General features: G+C 36.6%; 1 long non-coding RNA gene across 1 annotated transcript in view; it reads left to right on the top strand.

Moving 5' to 3' along the window:
* LOC140846891 (uncharacterized) overlaps positions 1-18359 on the top strand; it is a 152163-nt gene that overhangs the window by 12617 nt on the left and 121187 nt on the right. The window contains exon 2 of the long non-coding RNA XR_012126388.1: positions 3733-3790. This is a non-coding gene — a long non-coding RNA (uncharacterized lncRNA). The remainder of the gene's footprint in view (positions 1-3732; positions 3791-18359) is intronic.

Below are 18359 nucleotides of genomic sequence, written 5' to 3'. Positions count from 1 at the left end.
CTCAGTGCACAATACAGTATTATAACAACAATCACCATGCTGTACATTAGATCTTCAGAACTCACTCCTCTGCATAACTGAAACTTTGTACCTTTTGACCAACATCTCCCCATTTCCCTCTTCCTTCAGCCCCTGGAAACCACCATTCTACTCTCTGCTTCTATGAGTTGACTTTTTGGGATTCCACATGTGAGAAGACAAATCATTTGTCTTTTTCTGTCTGACTTATTTAACTTAGCATAATGTCTTCCAGGTTCATCCATGTTGTTGCAAATTCTCCCAAGAAAAATGTCCTTCTTTTTGGGAGGCCGAATATATATATATATATATCTCACATTTTCTTTATCCATTCATCTGTCAATGGACACTTCGGTTGATTGCCTATTTTGGCTATTATGAATAATTTTACAATGAACATGGGAGTGCAGCTATCTCTTTTATTCTGATTTCATTTCCTTTGGATATATATGCAGAAATGGAATTATCGGAGCATATGGTAGTTCTATGTTTCATTTTTTGAGAGAACCTTCCATACTGCTTTCCATAATGGCTGCTCCAAGTTAACATTCCCACAATAGTGTACTGGGTTCCCTTTTCTCTGCAGCCTCACCAACACTTGTTTTCTTCTGTCTTTTTTGATAATAGCCATTCTAACAGATGGGAGGTGGCATTTCACTGTGGTTTTGATTTGTTCCTCCCTGATGATGGTGATGAGCACTTTCTCTACATACACCTGTTGGCCATTTGTATGTCTTCTTTTGAGAAGTAGCTATTCAGGCCCTTGCTCATTTTCTCATCAGTGACTTGTTTTATTGCTATTGATTTATTTGGGCTTCTTATATATTTTGGGTACTAACCCCTTATCACAGGTGTGGTCTGCAAACGTGTCCTCCCATTCTTTTGTCTCTCTCTTCTCTCTGTTGTTTGCTTTGCTGTACAGAAGCTTTAAAGTTGGATGGTGCTGTTTTGTTTTGTTTTGTTTTTTAATTCCACCTTTCCCTCCCACCTGGTGTGGAAGTCATGCTCTCTATTTCCATTCTTTGAGTAATTACACTTGGAATTATTATATAATCTACTTAAAAGCCTAAAGTTAATTGAAATCTAACCTCTTCCTGAACTATAAGAAAGCCTTAGAATACTTTAATTCCAATCATACTCTTGGACCTTACATCTAATTTTTGTACAATATTTTAGGCTTGTCTTATTTTGAACCCTAAAAATTAGATATTATTATTACTTTAGATTCATTATGTTATCAATATCCTGGCTCACCATTCTTGTATCTCAGGCTTTTTATTTTATTTTATTTTTTAAGTATTTCTTATAGAAGTTCATTAAGTGAAGATCTTTTGGTGGTCATTTCGTTCAGTTTTTGCTTGCCTGGAAAAAAATACTTTGCCTTTATTTTTTGTAGTGTACATAATTCTAGAATGATGGTTATTTTTAAAATACCTTGAAATATCCTAGTATCTTATGGCTTCCATTGTGTCTATTGAAATGTCTATTGTCAGCATAGTTATTATTTCTTTGAAGGCCAGCTGTCTTTTCTTTCTGGAGCTTTTAAGATCATCTCTTTATGTTTGCCACTATTATTGTTTTCTAGTTTTACTTAGGTAGTATTTTAGAAGTTGTTCTGACTGTATCTTTGAATTTATATTTTTTAACAATTCTGGGAAATTCTTAACTATTATTTCTATATGTATTACCATTCCTTCTTTATTATCTCCTCTTGGAAGAACAGATAAATATAAATTAAAACCATTATTTGTACATCACTTTTTTCCTTGTTGCACTCTTCAGACTCATTTTCCAGTTAACTAATTCTCTCTTCAGCTGTATCCAACTTCCCTTTCTACCATATCTGCTAAATTCATTATTTTGATGAGTATAGTTATAATTTCTTTATTAGCTGAAATTTTGATGTATAATTATTCTATTTGTTACTTCCTCTAACTTTTCCTGTAATTTTTTCCTTTTTTGGATGTGAGCCCATATTTACTAAAACTTTATCTGTGTAAATCCTGCATGCCCTGGATTGAGGATTTGCATTTGTTTCTTCCAGGCAGTCCAAAGATATTGTAGGTCTTAGGCAACTTTTATTTCTTATCTTAGGGTTTCCTAGATAAGACATTGTTGTAACTAAAAGACAATGTGAGGTCTCTCTGTGGTTATGGATTCTTTACCTTTTGGTTGGTCTCTAAGAATATTCTTTTTTTTTCCTTAGAACATCAGCTAGGTAATCATTAGAATATTCATTATGTTATATAGCATTTATATATGTTTTTCATCAGGAATTTTTCCTGGATATCTTACCATTTTGCCAGAAACTTCCAGATAAACAATTTCACATATTTAAAGTAGTATTATTCAGTGAGTGTGCAGAATTATTAAGTAAGACAAAGGCTGTAGCATGCTAAAATTTGAGAATCAGTGGTATAAATGATGAAAAGGAAGATATAGGTGGTGGAATCTCCATGACTATTATTATCTCCCAAGACTTAATTCTGCAACAGCAAGAAGACAGGGAAAGGGAGGAGTAAAAACTTACACATCAGTACAGATAAATAGAAATGTGGCAAATGAATTTGAATTCCAAAATAGAGTTATAAAATAGTTATATACCTTTTTTGAATAGGAAAGTCTGTGGTTATTACCCCAAAACAAAGAATTGTTATAGAATGTTTCTTGATGATATCAGATTAATGTATGGCTAAAAGTTAAAATACTTGGCATTCTATAAAGGAAATTAGAAACAAAACAGAAAGCATTCTATTGCTCTCTTATAGTATTTTCAGCTGAAATCTTGAAGACCATGGTCAATTCTAACGTGTCTTAATAAAGATATGGGAGATCAGGATCCAATGACCCAAGTTATATTGTTGGTTCTTGGTGGTAAAAACTACCATATAAAGGATTATTGGAAACCTCAAACTAGCAAGTTAAACCTGAAATTGGACATGACTAAATTTATAAATTAAACAATGGATAAGGTGATGTATAATCTTCATCAAACTGTGAAGGAATACTATGGCATTCTTTAAACTTTGAGTGAAGAAATTCATACAAATGAAAGTAGTTGTGGAAGATGTGTGGAACTTGTGGCAGTTGTAATGTAAATGAACTCAAGAATTATTTGAATGAATTATGAATGGCAGGGATACAGGGTACTAGAACAAGCTGGAATATGGATATGAGTATGTGAATATGCTCTCTGTCCCACAAGTTTCAGCTTGGAGCCAATTTTGTAATGGAATAATTGATCAGATTGTCTAGTTTGATAGTTTCCATGTTTTGATGATGAAATGAGAGGATAAAATAGTGTTTTGGAATAGGTGTCAAGAATAGCCATAATGTTGGGGCTCGAGTTAATTCTTAAAGAATCATTGAGAGGAAAGCTAGAGAGTGAAGGAGATAAGATATTTCAAGACAAATGGTAGACAGTGGGGAACAAGGCGGGGAAACTGAATTTAGAACAGCCAGTTTGAGTAATAGGTCCTTGTTTCTGCATAAGCTGGGATGAAAACTTTCCTGAGAGCTGTGGTAATGTAGTGGCTCAGCAGATAGGCCCTAGACCAGTGCTGGGCAGTGGAAGTATGAGTCCGTTAAGACATTTCTAATAGCCACATGAAAAAAAGCAAAAAGAAACAGGTGAAATTAATCATAATAATATATTTTTACTGAATGTAATACAGTAGTCTCCCCTTATGTGTGGTTTGTTTTCTGCCATTTCAGTTACCTATGGTCACCTGTGGTCTGGAAGCAGATAATCCTCCTCACATAGGATCAGAAGGTCAGTGGTAGCATAATGCTATGTCACAATGCCTACATCATTCCCTCTTTTCTTCTCATCATGTTAGATTTTATCATCTAACATCATCACAAGGAGAAGGTAAGTACAGTACAATAAGATATTTTGAGAGAGACCACATTCACATAGCTTTTATTAAGTATATTGTTATAATTGTTCTATTTTTAGTTATTGCTGTTAATCTCTTATTGTGTCCAATTCACAAATTAAACTTTATGATAAGTAAGTAAGTATAGGAAAAAAACAGTATATATAGGGTTTGGTACTGTCCATTGGCAGGGGGTGGGGGGGCTTGGAATGTATCCCTTGCAGGTAATAGGGGACTACTGTGTATCCAAAATACCATCTCAACATGTAGTCAATATAAAAAAGTGTCAATGATGTATTTTATACCCTTGTTTTCATACTAGGTTTTTCAGAATCTAATGTATAATTCACACTTACAGCACTTATCAACTTGGAAGCTAAATTTTCTTCAGAAGTACTTGATTTGTATTTAGATTTCATAAGATTACAGTTGAAAAATTAAATTCACATATCCAGTAACAGAATTAAGTATTAGTCTTCAAAATTTAATAAAATTAAAAATTTAGTTCTGCATCTGTGGATGTTTTAATGCCCTTGTCTAGCTTGGATTAACACATAGTCTACAGGCACACACCTGATCATCTACATTTGCTCTCTTACAGCACTAAATTATGTTTTCTACCTTTATCTTGCAGCTACCTACCACTTCAGCATTTTATTAAAAATAAAAATAATAATAATAATAAAGGGAGAAATGTGGGATCCACATATAAACAAGTATAAAAATCAAACAAATATTCGTATTTGACCTGATTGTTTATAGTTCATAATGCGTGATCAAAACCGAAAGTTTCTGTGATGACTGCCCTTGTACTGTTCACCATGTAAGAACTTATTCACTGTGTAAGAATCTGTTCACCATGTAAGAACTTGTTCGTTATGCTTCAGAAGATTGGAGACTGATGAGAATTAGGCTTGGGGTGGATTAATGATTGTGCATTGAGCATTGACTCCCCTATACAGAATTTTATTGTTGTTAACAACCATTTGATCAATAAATATGAGAGATGCCCTCTCAAAAAATTAAATAAAAAAAAAGATTTCAAAGAGGGAATTTAAGAGGGTTTCTGAAAAAAAAAAATAGACAGTGAGCTCTAGAGTAAGATTCTCAAAACCTGCCTACACTTATTACTTTCTAGTTATTTGAGCATGTTCCCTAAAATTTCTAAGTTTTGGTTTCCTTATTTTTAAAATAGACCAAAAATATAATCCAGTTCCTAAGAATATTTTGAAGGTTAAATCAATAACCCATTAAATCGGATAACTTTAGGGCAGTGCCTTATATATAGTGTGTGCTCATTGTTGGTTATTATTTTGACAGTTAGGGAACTGGGTGTTGCAACCAGGCTGGGGTTGGAAAGAATGACAAAATCTGTCTTGAACATCCTGACTTTGAGATAAAGATAGGAGAGCCCATGGATTAGAAGAAATAGATCAGGATTCCGGTGAAAGACTGGCCCAGAGAAAGCAAGGGGATGAAAGAAAAAAGCAAAGCTTTGTGGACATTCTGATGCCTACTACAGCACTTAACTTCTCTTCTCTTTCCTACCGGACTTGAACTATTTAATGTCTCCTAGATGTGGTTAGTGCAATTGAGAAACTGAATTTCTAATTTCATTTGATTTTAAGTGCTTGGAATTGTGCCTGCTCACAGTAGGTGTTTAAGAAATGCCTAGTAAATGAACAAATTGAACCCATCAAGAGACTGAATGTGCCAAAGGCATAGAGAATTAAATACTTAAATACTTTAGAGAATTTTGGCCAATTACTACCTGATCACATGCTTTTTAAATAATCAGTTCAAATGAATAATTTGGCATACTCGCAGATGTGCCTATTGAAATGGATAAAAACATCAATTTTGTTATAAAAGTTTGGTGCATTAGAGGCACTTTGAGATGTAAAAAATGAAATGATTCCCAAAAGGGCACTATGTTTTAATTCAAATTAAATATTTTTGTTTCCTCTCATTATTTGCATTTTTTAAGGCAATCTCTATGCTTGTGAGAGTTTGGAGACTGTGAAGGTCATATGAAAGTCATATGAAAGGTGGTAAAAAAAAGAAATTTCTACCATCTAGCAAATCTTTCTCCAGAGGCACACGTCAGAGAATCCTGTTAGCGGACGACAAGAAGGCTGTCTGGTCAGCACGACGTTGCTTCCCCATTTGGTGACACTTTTCTGTGGCATTCTTCAGGCTATCTCATTTGACACTTTCAAACAGCTGCCAAGTCCTCTCCTGCTGTCTGTAAACGAGGCTGTCACTCACAGAGCGTTCCCCTTACCTTAGGGAAGGAGGTCAATGACTTTGGAAATGGGAAATAGAACAACTGTAAAAAGGACTTTTAATATCGGGAGAATTATTGGAGAATAATTGAATCAAATAAAATAAGAATATAAGTAGACCATATCACAAGCCACGTTTCTTAAAAGGCTTGAAGTTTTGTGTTACCTGGGAAGAGTAATAAAAAGAAATAAAATAGATTGAACATGGTTACCCTTGAGAAGCTATTTCTGACTTTTTGGCAGGAATCCCCCGTGGCTGCTGATGCCCATATAGTGTGTTTCATTCCTAGTTTCTTTTCAACTTCAATTCTGCTTTACAAGTAAGACTTCTGATAGTTTTTTCCCCCTTCAGAGTATTTTTGATTTATCATTTAGTTTAGTGGTTAAAGAAATGAGACAAGCTGCGGCATCTGGGGAAATGCTGACATTTTTAGGCTTCTGATAGGTGGCCTTTTAAGGTCAAATTCTCTAGGAGGAATCAAGAGTATTTTTTTGGGGGGGGTCAGTTCCCCTTCAATCTGAATAAAAAGGTTGGAAACAGAAATTAGAAGCATAGAAAAGGACTTTTAAGAAAAAAACATAACCTCATATACATGTATACACAAATACACAGCTGGCAGAAATGAGAATGTAGTACTTTCTCATTATTGTAATTAATAAACTTCTTAAATGCAAGGCAAAATGATAACACATGGACCTTTTATAAAAGAATGGCCAATGTGTTTATAAAGGTCTTTTGATTTTATAGTTCTTAAACTGAATATTCTTTGATTCTATGAATCTCATACCATTATTATTATTAATTCAATAAATATTAATAAAGTCTTAGTATATTCAGAGCACTATCCTAGACATTAAGTTCAGAATGAAGAATGAGAAAGAGATGGTTTATTACAGTCTAGTAGGGGTAGGGATGTTATAGATAAGTGAGTACATTTATAGTTATAATCTGTAAAAAATTATAAAAAGAAGGAATAAGGGGGGATCTAGTCAGGAAATTGTATGATGTTTAATCTACAATACATAAGATAATTATAGAAACTAGTCAGGTAAAGAGTATGGTGGATGGGATGGGGGAAATTTGTTATGTACCAATAGGTTAACTGATATGCCATTATGCTCTTTCTACTTACAGTAAAAGCTGCCTCTTATCTGGAAGGGGTTAAATATTTACAATTTATAATGATAATTTTGGAGGTCCTAAGCAGGAAAGACCATGATTTGCACTGGAAAGTGAAAGATCCATGTGACTATAGTTCATGCGTGAGGAGAGTGGCACTAGATGAGGCTGAAGAAGTAGGTAAGGAGTTGTGAGTCTGTTACTGAGTTTCCTAAGTGTCATCTTCTTAGATGATTTTTCTGGATACCATGTGGGAGTATATTGGAGGGAAAAAATACTAAAAAAGTGAGGGTTGCAATATTACAGGTGAGAGAGGCAGCCTGTCCTAGGTTGGTGGTATTCAACCTGATGGATGTGGATTCAGGACACATCCTGGAGGTAGTCGCTAGAGGACTTGTTGGATTGAACATGGATAGAGGTTAAGGGAGAGGGAGAAATTGTGGATATACTCCAGGGAGAGTTTCAGGCTTCAGTATTTAGGTAGATGAGGATGACTGGGAGAGTCATTTGGGAATGAAGATTCTGCTTTCGACATGTTAAGTGGGGAAGTCTTGTCTGATTGATTGCTTCTATTTTCTTAGTGAGGTCACTGAAAATGATGATGTGAATAAAGGGGAGAAGACTGAGAGCCAGGTGCTGGGGTCTTCAGTAAATGAGGGGAAGAGCCCAGGAGGGCAGTGGATGTCAATAATAAATTTTATTGTGCATATACTTCTCTTCTTGTGTGTTTTGTTTCCACAGTGTAGAAGATAAAATAGGTTGATTTCTTTCTCCATAGTTTCCCACTTGTCTAGCTCTGTTAGCAACATTGGGGGGCTCCTGGAAAATGTGTTCAGAGTGGATTTAGAAACACGAGTGGAATTGTTTACAGGTAGCACAGACGGAGGGCAGGAGGTAGAATCCACAATACTGGTCTGTTCCAATGAACCTTTGGAGGCCCCACCAGAGGGAACATGCACCAGAAGGAATCTGATGTGATTAGACTTAAGTACCTTGGTAGCAAAGGCAAAAACAATTTACCTGGGAAGTTACCCTAATTTAAAATGTTATACCTTGTTCTCATCAGAGTAGCAAAAAACTGCTAATAAAATTTTTAAAAATTGCTGTGATATTTAATTTTCTTCTCTTTAAATGGAGAAATGTAAATCAAATTCTACCTAAACAGCATAATTACAATTTGAGTTTTAAGTTGTGCAGCTTGAGAAATCATTATAAATATTTAACAGTTCCCAGATAAGTAGCTTTTAGAGTAGAAGGGCATAAATGGTGTATTATTTATTTATTACTGTGTAGCAAACTTCTCCCTAATCTGGTGGCTTAAACAAGTGTATTATCTCACTATTTCTTTGGGGCAGGAGTTCAGCAGTGGCTTGGCTGAATGGTTGTGGCTAATGGTCTCTGATGGGGCTGCAGTCTCATCTGAAAGCTCATCTAGGGGAGGATCTGCTTCTTGGTTCACTCATGTGATTGTCAGCAGGCCTCAGTTCCTCGACAGATGGACCTCCCCAGAGATTGCCTGGAAGTCATCGTATCATACAGCTAGCTTTCCCCAGAATGAGTGGTGGGAAAGAGAGGGGGATGTAAATACCAGGAGGCAGGGATCATCGGGGGCCATCATGGAGGCTGACCATCTCAGATGGTGTGTTAGGTTTCCATAATATACAATACCTTCATCACTTGGCTGTGTGACCTTGGAAAAATTAGCTAACAGTTTTTACATGTAATTTTCTCATCTGGTAGGTCTCTATCAACCTATTCCTTCTCTAAAAAAATTATCAGTCTGTTCACTAAACCTTGTTTGCAAAGATGGTTAACAAATGAAATTTCAGTTTTCATCTACTTTCTTAATTACTGTATTTTTCACTGTTGCCGTCAACACCACCACTGGCAATATTATAGGAGATTTATACACACACACACACACACACACACACACACATATATGTATGTATATACTAGTCAATAAGCTACAGAGAGAAGTTTCCAAAGTTTGTGAAAATATTTTAAAATAGAACTTTCAAATAGATATTTGAGAATAGCTAGTATAGAATCAGTCATATTCAGGCTACTCATTACCTTTTTAAAAAATAACAGCTTTATATCTCAATAATTCACATGCCATGTGGTTTACCCATTGAAAATGTACAATTTAATTCTTTTTAGTATGTTCACAGAGTTGTGCAACTGTCATCACAATCAATTTTGAAACGTTTTCATCTTCCAAAAAGAAACCTCATAACCATTAGCAATCACACATCATCTATGACCCTCTAGTCATAGATTACCAATAATCTATTTTCTGTTTCTATAGATATGCCTATTCTGGACATTTCTAATAAATTGAATCATACAATAGATATTCTTTTGTAACAATTTTCTTTCAGTATGTTTTCAAGATTCATCCATATTGTAGTATCAATATTTAATTGTTTTTATTGCTGAATAATATTCCATTCCATAAATATACCACATTTTACTGATCCATTCAACAGCTGATGGACATGTGGGTTGTTTCCACTTTTTGGCTGTTGTGAATAATGCTACTATGAACATTCATGTTCAAATTTTTGTGTGGACATATGTTTTCATTTCTCCTGGGTATATACTTAGGAGTAAAATTGCTGGTTCATACGGTAGCTCTATGTTTAGTAATTTGAGGATCTGCCAAACTGTTTTCTAAAGCAGCTGCATCATTTTGCATCCTCCCAGCAATACGTGAGGGTTCCAGTTTCTCTGTATCCTGGCCAACTGTTTTTGTCTGTCATTTTCATTAGTTATTTTGGTGGATGTGAAGTGGTATCTCATTGCATTTTATTAATGCCTAATAATGTTGAGCATCTTTTCATGGGCTTATCATCATTTGTACGTTTTCTTTAGAAAAATGTCTATTGAAATCCTTTACCCACTTTTAGATTGGGTTATTTGTATTTTCATTATTCAGTTGTAAGAGTTATTTATATATCTTTGATTAAAGTCCCATATAAGATTTGATGTCTTATGGTGGAATAAGGCGTAAAATTAAGGTTCAATATTATGTGCTCCCTTGACATCTGGAAACCTTGGGAGGGCCCTGAATGACCTAATTTCTAGTTGCCCTCCCTGCTCTGTTTCCATGTGTGAGGTCCGGTAACCAAACAACTCTCCTCATCAAAGGGATCAAATGTAGTTCCTGCTTATTCTTGAGTAGCAGGTTTCAACCTCCTGCTAACTGATGGAATTATTTAAATAAGCCAACCACACCTTTTTTTTGCAACCAGGGAGCATCCTGCCCTCTTGATACTATGAAGTGGCCTCTGCAGCTCCTAGTGTTCTACTATGTTCCTGAGTGCAGCAGCCACACGGCCCTGCCTGTCATGGTATCCTCCTGGGCTGGGAGTTGATGGGACTAACAAACTGCTGTTGATTTCTTCTGCTTCATGTGGGTGTTCAGCCATCTCCATGACTTTAGGACAGAAATGCTTCCTTCACCAATGAGGTGAAGAGGAAGAAATCAAAGCATATATATGATGTGCAAATATTTCTTCCTTTCCTGTGATCATCCTTCACGTTCTTGATGGTATCATTTGGAGGACAAAGTTTTTAATTTGATGAATCCTATTTATTGCTTTGTTTTGTTTTGGTCACTTATGCTTTTGGTGCCATATCTAAGAAGGCTTTACTTAACCCAAAGATTTACTTCTATATTTTCTTATAAGAGTTTTCAGTTTTAGCTCTTATACTGAAATCTATGCTCCATTTGGAGTAAATTTTTGTATGTGGTATAAGGAAGGGTTCCAACTTCATTCTTTTGCATGTAGATATCTAGTTGTTCAGCACCATTTGCTGGAAAGTGTATTTTCCCCATTGAATGATCTCGGCATTACTGTCAAAATTTGCCTATTATCTAGTAGTTTTTCTTTGCTTAGAGAGGTTTCCATTTTTGAGTCCCACATCCTCAGTGCAGGGTCAAACTGCAGGTTGACAGCCTCTCTTGCAGCTATAATGTAGCATGTCTTAGGACTTAGCCATCAGATACACCCAGGAGAGACTGATAGAGAAGGGAGGGCTGTGATCAAGCAGGCCTGCCTGCAGCCTCCTGCTTGCAGGCGCAGTAGCAGCAGTGGGCCACATGGTTCCTCTGGCTCCAGAGGAGCCAGAGCAGTGGTGGCGGTTCTTTAGCAGGCCAGCTGCACCGTGGTTTTTGACTTTATACCCAAGCTCCATCTTTGGGCCTTGTGCTCTAGGCCAACTTGGCCAACACTTCTAAACATCTACAGATTATTATACGTTTTTATGCTTTATCAGCCAGTGTCAACTTTTGTTGCTTACAACCAGGAGCCTGACTGATACACATACTAAGGAGAAACAAAGTAGAATTCCAGTTCATTAGTTGCACTTTATTTTTGCATGGGACCTTTATCTGACAATTCCTACTCTCACACAGAGATGTGGAAGACTTCTTACAAATAGTCGTATCTGTTTTAGGCCAGTCAGATGCAACCCTGAGTGTTCTGTCCATTGCTAAATTAAACACAAACAGTAGACTGGTTCCTCAATCCAAAATTGCATAGATGCTCCATACTTTCTTCTCTAACCATCTCTGTTCCATTCTTTTCCTTCTCCTGATTCTTGGCTCTATTCCATAGTTACACCTGTATGATGTTCTACTGCCTGGTGACTTGCATCTCACCCATGAGGAAGGGGACCCAGAGAGATCTCTCTGACTCATCACACCTGAATTAGACTGCTGATTACCCCTTAGGACCTAATCCCTTGCTCCAGATAGCTTGACAGGTTAAAGGTTGGACCTGCCTAGCTCAGCTTAATCCATTTTACTCCATTTCTCTTGATTCACGAGGTATGCCAGTGGCTACACGGAGTAGTGACAAGTTGTATTTTTTAGGATATATGACCTGGAGGAGATAGAACACTTATATTTGAGGGGAGATAGCAGGCCTAATGAAAGGGGGTGGGAGAGAGCAGTAAGGCACCTGTCACTTACAGATCCCCTTTCCTCTATTCTCCTTGAGAAGGACCCCCCAGTTCTACTCCAACTCCTTTTTTCTAGAAAATGTATTCGGGAAACTAAACAAACAGCCTCATTACTTCACAGGGATGCAAATCCTTAAGCAGAGCTTACCATTTGGTAATGAAGTCACAGGTTTGACCCTTGTTATATTCTGTCTGTGAGGGGATTGGACTAAATATATGTCATCAGAATCCTCTGTTCTCTAGAAATTCCATAGTTCATATTTTGTATTTTTCTCTACTACAAAATTCTCATGTCAGGGCTCTGGAGCCACCTATCCTGGCAGTATTGATAGCTGATAGCTGCAAGGAATGGTCTGGGAATGAATGGGGGTGGGGTTGGGTGGAGGAGGAGAGAGATTTCTCCAGGGATCTCATGAAGCCTCCAGGACCATCCTCTTTTGCTGCCATAGTGGATTCTGGGTAATGCAATACTGATGGTTCCTAATATGGAGATGTATTGCACATTCCCTATCTATTCTGGAGAATTGAATTCTACTCTCATTTTCTTTTCACTTCATAGACAGTCAGCTTAAATCTTTGCCTATGTTGTTAAAAACTGAAATCAGTGTGAACAGTTTGTCATTGGGAAAAGTTAGACATTTTTGAGTGCATGAACCAAGAAAAATAGATTGGTAGAAGTAATGTGAAATGGTCTCTATCAAAGTCATTATGTTTGATGGGTTTTTCTAAGGCATTAACCTCAGAGGTGTCTTCGAGAGATGCTTTCAAGATACAGCACTCTTATGAAAGAAGACAGAAGCGTCAGTGGACTAACAGATAGACTAGGAACTGGAGGTATCTCATTTCAAATTCCATTTCCCTACTGAATCTCCGAGGTACAGTAGTAGGCACTTAGGACATCCCTGCTTCAGTTTTGCCATCTGTAAATGGGAACAATAGCCTCTTATATAGTTTTAATAGCTTATAGTTTCTTCATATTATAGAAGTACATATATTCAGGAAAAAAATGCAGATTGGCAAGGAGAATGCAAATACATCCTCAATCCTCCTTTCCCAGCCCAGAGGAAGTAATTACTTCTGTTTGGTGTGTGTCCTTTGAGATCTCTGGATTATCTTTTTTACATCCTAAGTTTCGAGAGCCACCCTTTAGCAATGACTGATGAACATTGAAAATTCCATCAAATTTCACTACATTTCAATCTAGTATCCCGCTCTTTCTTTTTGAAGTAAGATAAGTTCAATAAAACCAAAAGATCAGGAAAACTGGTATAAGAAATAGAGTTTATGTTATATGACAAAACTGTTCATTTGTTTCATATGAAGTAGGTTAAATGTCAAAACTTTGTGTATATAATTAGGGCAACCATAATGGCAAATACTGAACTTGTGGGACCTTGTGAGTGTCTGTAAAGGGCTCTCGATCAGCAGTGGACGGGAGAACACCACTTGCTAATGGGACAACCCAGGACGGAGTGGAGCAAGAGCCTCTGTTGATGGAAAAACCCTCGTAAGCTGGGTTCAAGGACTGGGAGAGACTGAGCTCTGTGTGGTGCTGCATAAGCCAGCCAGTGATGACCGTGGTGACCCAGTGGCCACTCGGGGTCGGTCAGTCCATTTAAGCCTGTATTGTCTTCATAGGGTACTGTTCCTCCTAGTGTGCCCAGGGACTTAAGAGGGCCCCTCTAGATCGCTTTGGTTGTAAGGGTCTTTGAAGAGAGAGAGGTGGGTCCTTCATTATCACTACCTAGGAGCGGGGAGGGAGAGACCGAGTCTGTGTTTGTGAGGTGGCCCCTCTCCCTTGCACTGACCGACTGCCCACCGATGGGGAGTTGCCTGGAGGAAGCATGGGAGGGAGATTTTACATAGAATACCTCCTTGTGCATTTGAGTTTTATGCCATGTACAAGGATCAGCTATTCCAAACACAAACATAATGTAACATTAAGAAAAATTTAAAAATACAAGTGGCAATAAAAGAAATAAAAATTTTAAAAAATGTGGCATTTCATGTGGAGGTTAAATTGCTATGTAGGATTTTTAAATCCTGTATGCAATTTAGTTCTCTTAGTTCTCAAAAGAATATGACAAAATATTTACATGTGGAAAATGCTACTTCCTATAATATCCCAGATTCATAAAGAAATTCCAGAGATGTCACTTTTATAGTAGGTTGTATTCCAGTATAGGTGCTGTGGCCACGGGACTCATCACTCTAACTAAATCCATCAAGGAGTACAGAAGGCTGTCTGCCAAGTCAGTTATGAACTAAGCCTTCGTCCTTTGAGTAAAGTATGTTCTGTGTCATTTTCACAACAGACAAGTTTTCTAATGGAACAATGTTTTGTTATTTTTAAAATGTCTAATGAGTTTTTGGGCTAATGGGCAATTTTTGAGACTCTTGAGAGATGGTGCTTGTCTCTTGATTCGTGAGGCTATGCACTCAATAACCTTTGGAATGTCACTTACTACACAAATACGTAATTTATGTAATCTTTTTGTATGATTTGAATGCATGCAACTAATAGTACTAGGTTGGAGTCTGTAGTTCTTTCACATAGTAGGTTACACTATTACTTAACAAGGCCTTAATGTGACTACAATAAATAGTCTGCATTCATCTGACAACCTATATTTATTTTCCAAATATTTTGCATTTTACTTTTAATTTGGGCAGGGAATGAGCTTGCTTTCTAGGAAACACATTTAACATAGACTATATTATTATAGACTATATTATATAGTTTGTATTATTATAATATTGTAACAGACTATTAACTTTTCTTTATTTAGAAACTTACTTTATAGCTCTGGGCAAGTAAACATTTTGAATTTTCTACCTCCCTATTAATTACTGAGATATCATGAAGATTATCCAGAAGTTCATAACTAAAAGAACATATCAGATAAAATGGTTTTCATATTAATATGAAAGCCCAGATGTAAGCGTACATTTGTTGCATAATCTTTTTGTATCCGCATGCCTTTCCAATACTAACAATAACTTGGTCTTGCGTGTTTCTGAAATCTTTTTTGATCTCTTTCTTCTCATTCTCACTGTGTCCCTCTTGCCCCAGCATTCGGGCTCTGTGTTCTTGCCTTTTGTTCTAGTCTCCTCTGGGCCAAAGACATTGACCAGAGGCTTATCAACACATATCCCTGGTTAAATCTCAGTACAATTAGAGGAAACCGTTTTCAATACTCGTGATTTCTGCTTTCCTCTCCAAACTGTGTGAGGCTGATTCAATTATTCACTTGACATCTATGTTCTTAAAACAATAGCACTTTCAGTTGGATGCAGAAATCAAAATTTTCCCCTTATTTTACTTTTTTTCTGAGCTATGTTTATGGTGGATAATGGCAACCATACAGTAACAATGCCTAAATAGACAGCTTAATAAAATATTATAAGGCAAAAGAGTATTTAACTATCACCCAGGTAAATAAATAGAACATTGCCAGGACCCCAGACTCCTCCTATGTGTTCTTTCCTAGTCACATCTCCCTCCCTTCCCAAAATTAACCACTCTCCTGACTTGTATGGTAATTACTTCCTTCCGTTTCTCTATTTTTTCCCACCTGTGTATACATTTTCTCAAACTGTAGTTTAGTTTATCTATTTCTAAACTTCATATGAATGTAGTTAGTAAGCCTCTTGGGTCTGGCTTTTTTATATTTTTTATTTAGGTATTACTGATACACACTCTTATGAAGGTTTCACATGAAAGAACAATGTGGTTACTACATTTACCCATATTATCAAGGCCCCCCCCATACCCCATTGCAGTCACTGCCATCAGTGCAGTAAGATGCCTTGTCTGTGCTACACTGTTTTCCCCGTGACCCCTCCCACACCATATGTACTAAACATAATATTGGGTCTGGCTTTGTATGGGTCAGGTTTCTGGCAGGAAACAAGTAGCATATTCAGAAGGAGAATTTTCAAGTTTCATAAAGAGACTATATATAAGTTGTGTGCAAGGTTGAAGGAAACTGACAAGGGATGTTGCAGTACCCCAGGGTTACTGTAAGTGGGGATGTAGGGATCCTTTGTACCCCAGGCCTGCAGGGGCAAGCAGTTACAGGGTCCCCGTGCTTCCTACTGCAGTAGGAGAGGGCTGCTCAACAGCAATGTGGCCTGCAGCAGAGGGTAGCTGCTGCCAGCTGTGCCCTGGCAGAGGTCCAAAGGAACAAACATGCTGACCTTTCTCCCCCTGCCTTCTCATTGGCCTCTGAGTGGTGCAATCTGAACAAAAACCTAAGTCATGTAGCTCACTTGAAGAAATCTGTACTGGCTGGGCTCTTAGACACAGAGATGGGCACAGAACAGCGAAGCAGGGCAAATGGAGTGTGTCCAGAACAGGCTTCTTTTCCTTAACTGTATTTTGAGACAGTTATTCAAATTGTTGTATATATCTGTATATTTTTTTATTGCTGTATAGTGCTCCATTATGGGGATATATTATTACTTATCCATTTTATTGTCAGTGGACATTTGGCTTATATCATGTCTTTGGCTATCCTAACATGTCTGTCTATTGAGGCATATAAGTATGTTTTGTATTGGGTGTATAATAAGGAGCAGATTGCTGGAAAATATGTATATATTCAGCTTCAGTAAACAATGCCAAAGTGCTTTCCAGAGTCGCTGCAATGATTTACACTCCCTCCAGTGCTTAATGGAGAGTTCTGTTGTTCCACAGAGTTGCAAATCTTAGGTATTGTCAATCTTTTTAATTTTAGCCATACTGGTGTATGATGTAGTGTTATTCAATTTGCATTTTTTACATTAGTAATGAGGCCACAATTTTATACCTTCACTGGCTATTTGGAAAGTCTTTATGTTTTAGCTTCTTGTCCAATTTTATTTTCTTCTCTACCAATAACTTTTTCTGTAAATCTTTCTCTTTGAAGATTAACATAAAGACATTTCTCCTGAAAGTTTCCTAATATGAATACTTCTACTCACTAATATGGAAACCCATTCAACATAATTTCTATATATATATATATATATATATATATGTTCAAAAAGCCCGTTCAGAGATTCATTTTCCTCTTAGCGGTACTGCAATATGTTTCGTTTATGTTTTAGCATCCTACAATTTGCTTTTAAAGTATTTTATGACTTCTTACTCTTGTTTTTGAGGTTTGGATCTTGCCCAATTTTCCACTGCATTGTCTGTTTTTCCTTATTTTTTTTATATGTAGGAAGGTTTTAGAGATTTTGAAGGCCTTCCTCCAAATATATTGATCTTCCTACTTTATGGTTTGTTCTTCCCTTGTCTGTTTTTTTTTTTTTCAGTTTTAAGAGGCAAAGGTTTATTAAGCAAAGCAAAAGTACACGCACTCTTCCCTTCCCTTGTCTTAATCATGTATTTTTTATGGCTAAAAGCATTAAGCCTAATTTATCCATGTTTTCTTTTATAGTTAGTGCTTACATGTTCTATATAAAAAATAATTCTCTCTTAATTTATTTAGTTTTTTTCTGATTTCTCTTAATAGTGTTTTATAGGTTTCTGTGTAGAAGACTCCCATGTCTTTTATTATTTTTTCCTAGGTATTTTATATTTCTGACACTATCACAAATAGTGTCTGTTTAAAAGTTCATTTTCTGTTTCTTGCTGTTATATAGAGAAACAAAATTAATTTTTATATATTGAATATAACAACTTGTTTTCCAACCAGGAAAACAAAAACTATTCTAAGTGTTTTTACAGAAGGAATTTAATAAAAGGGGTTGTGTAACACAAATGATAGATGAATTGAGAATCAAAAGAGGAGAAGTAATGGGGCAACCCAAATTATAAAAGAGCAGTAAGTTGCTTCCACTTCTAGGGGGCAGGAATACAAGGGGCAGCATTGCTGAAGCCCAGAGACCAGCATCGTTCAGCAGAAACACAACCACAGAAAGCTCAGGACGAAGCAGGGGCTAGAAAGAATCAGGAGTTACTTGAGATGCCGTAGGAGGGAGGGAGGGAGGGAGAGAGAGAAATAATACTTCCTAATATGAATACTTCTACTCACTAATATTTTTTTCCTGCCTCTACTAATATTCAGCCAGTGCCCTTTTTGGCTGAATTTATGCAGA

The sequence above is a fragment of the Manis javanica genome, chromosome 16, assembly GCF_040802235.1.
Source record: "Manis javanica isolate MJ-LG chromosome 16, MJ_LKY, whole genome shotgun sequence".
Classification (NCBI taxonomy): Eukaryota; Metazoa; Chordata; class Mammalia; order Pholidota; family Manidae; genus Manis; species Manis javanica.
Note: the sequence above shows the minus strand (reverse complement) of the source record. Positions and strands in the feature narration are given on the sequence as shown.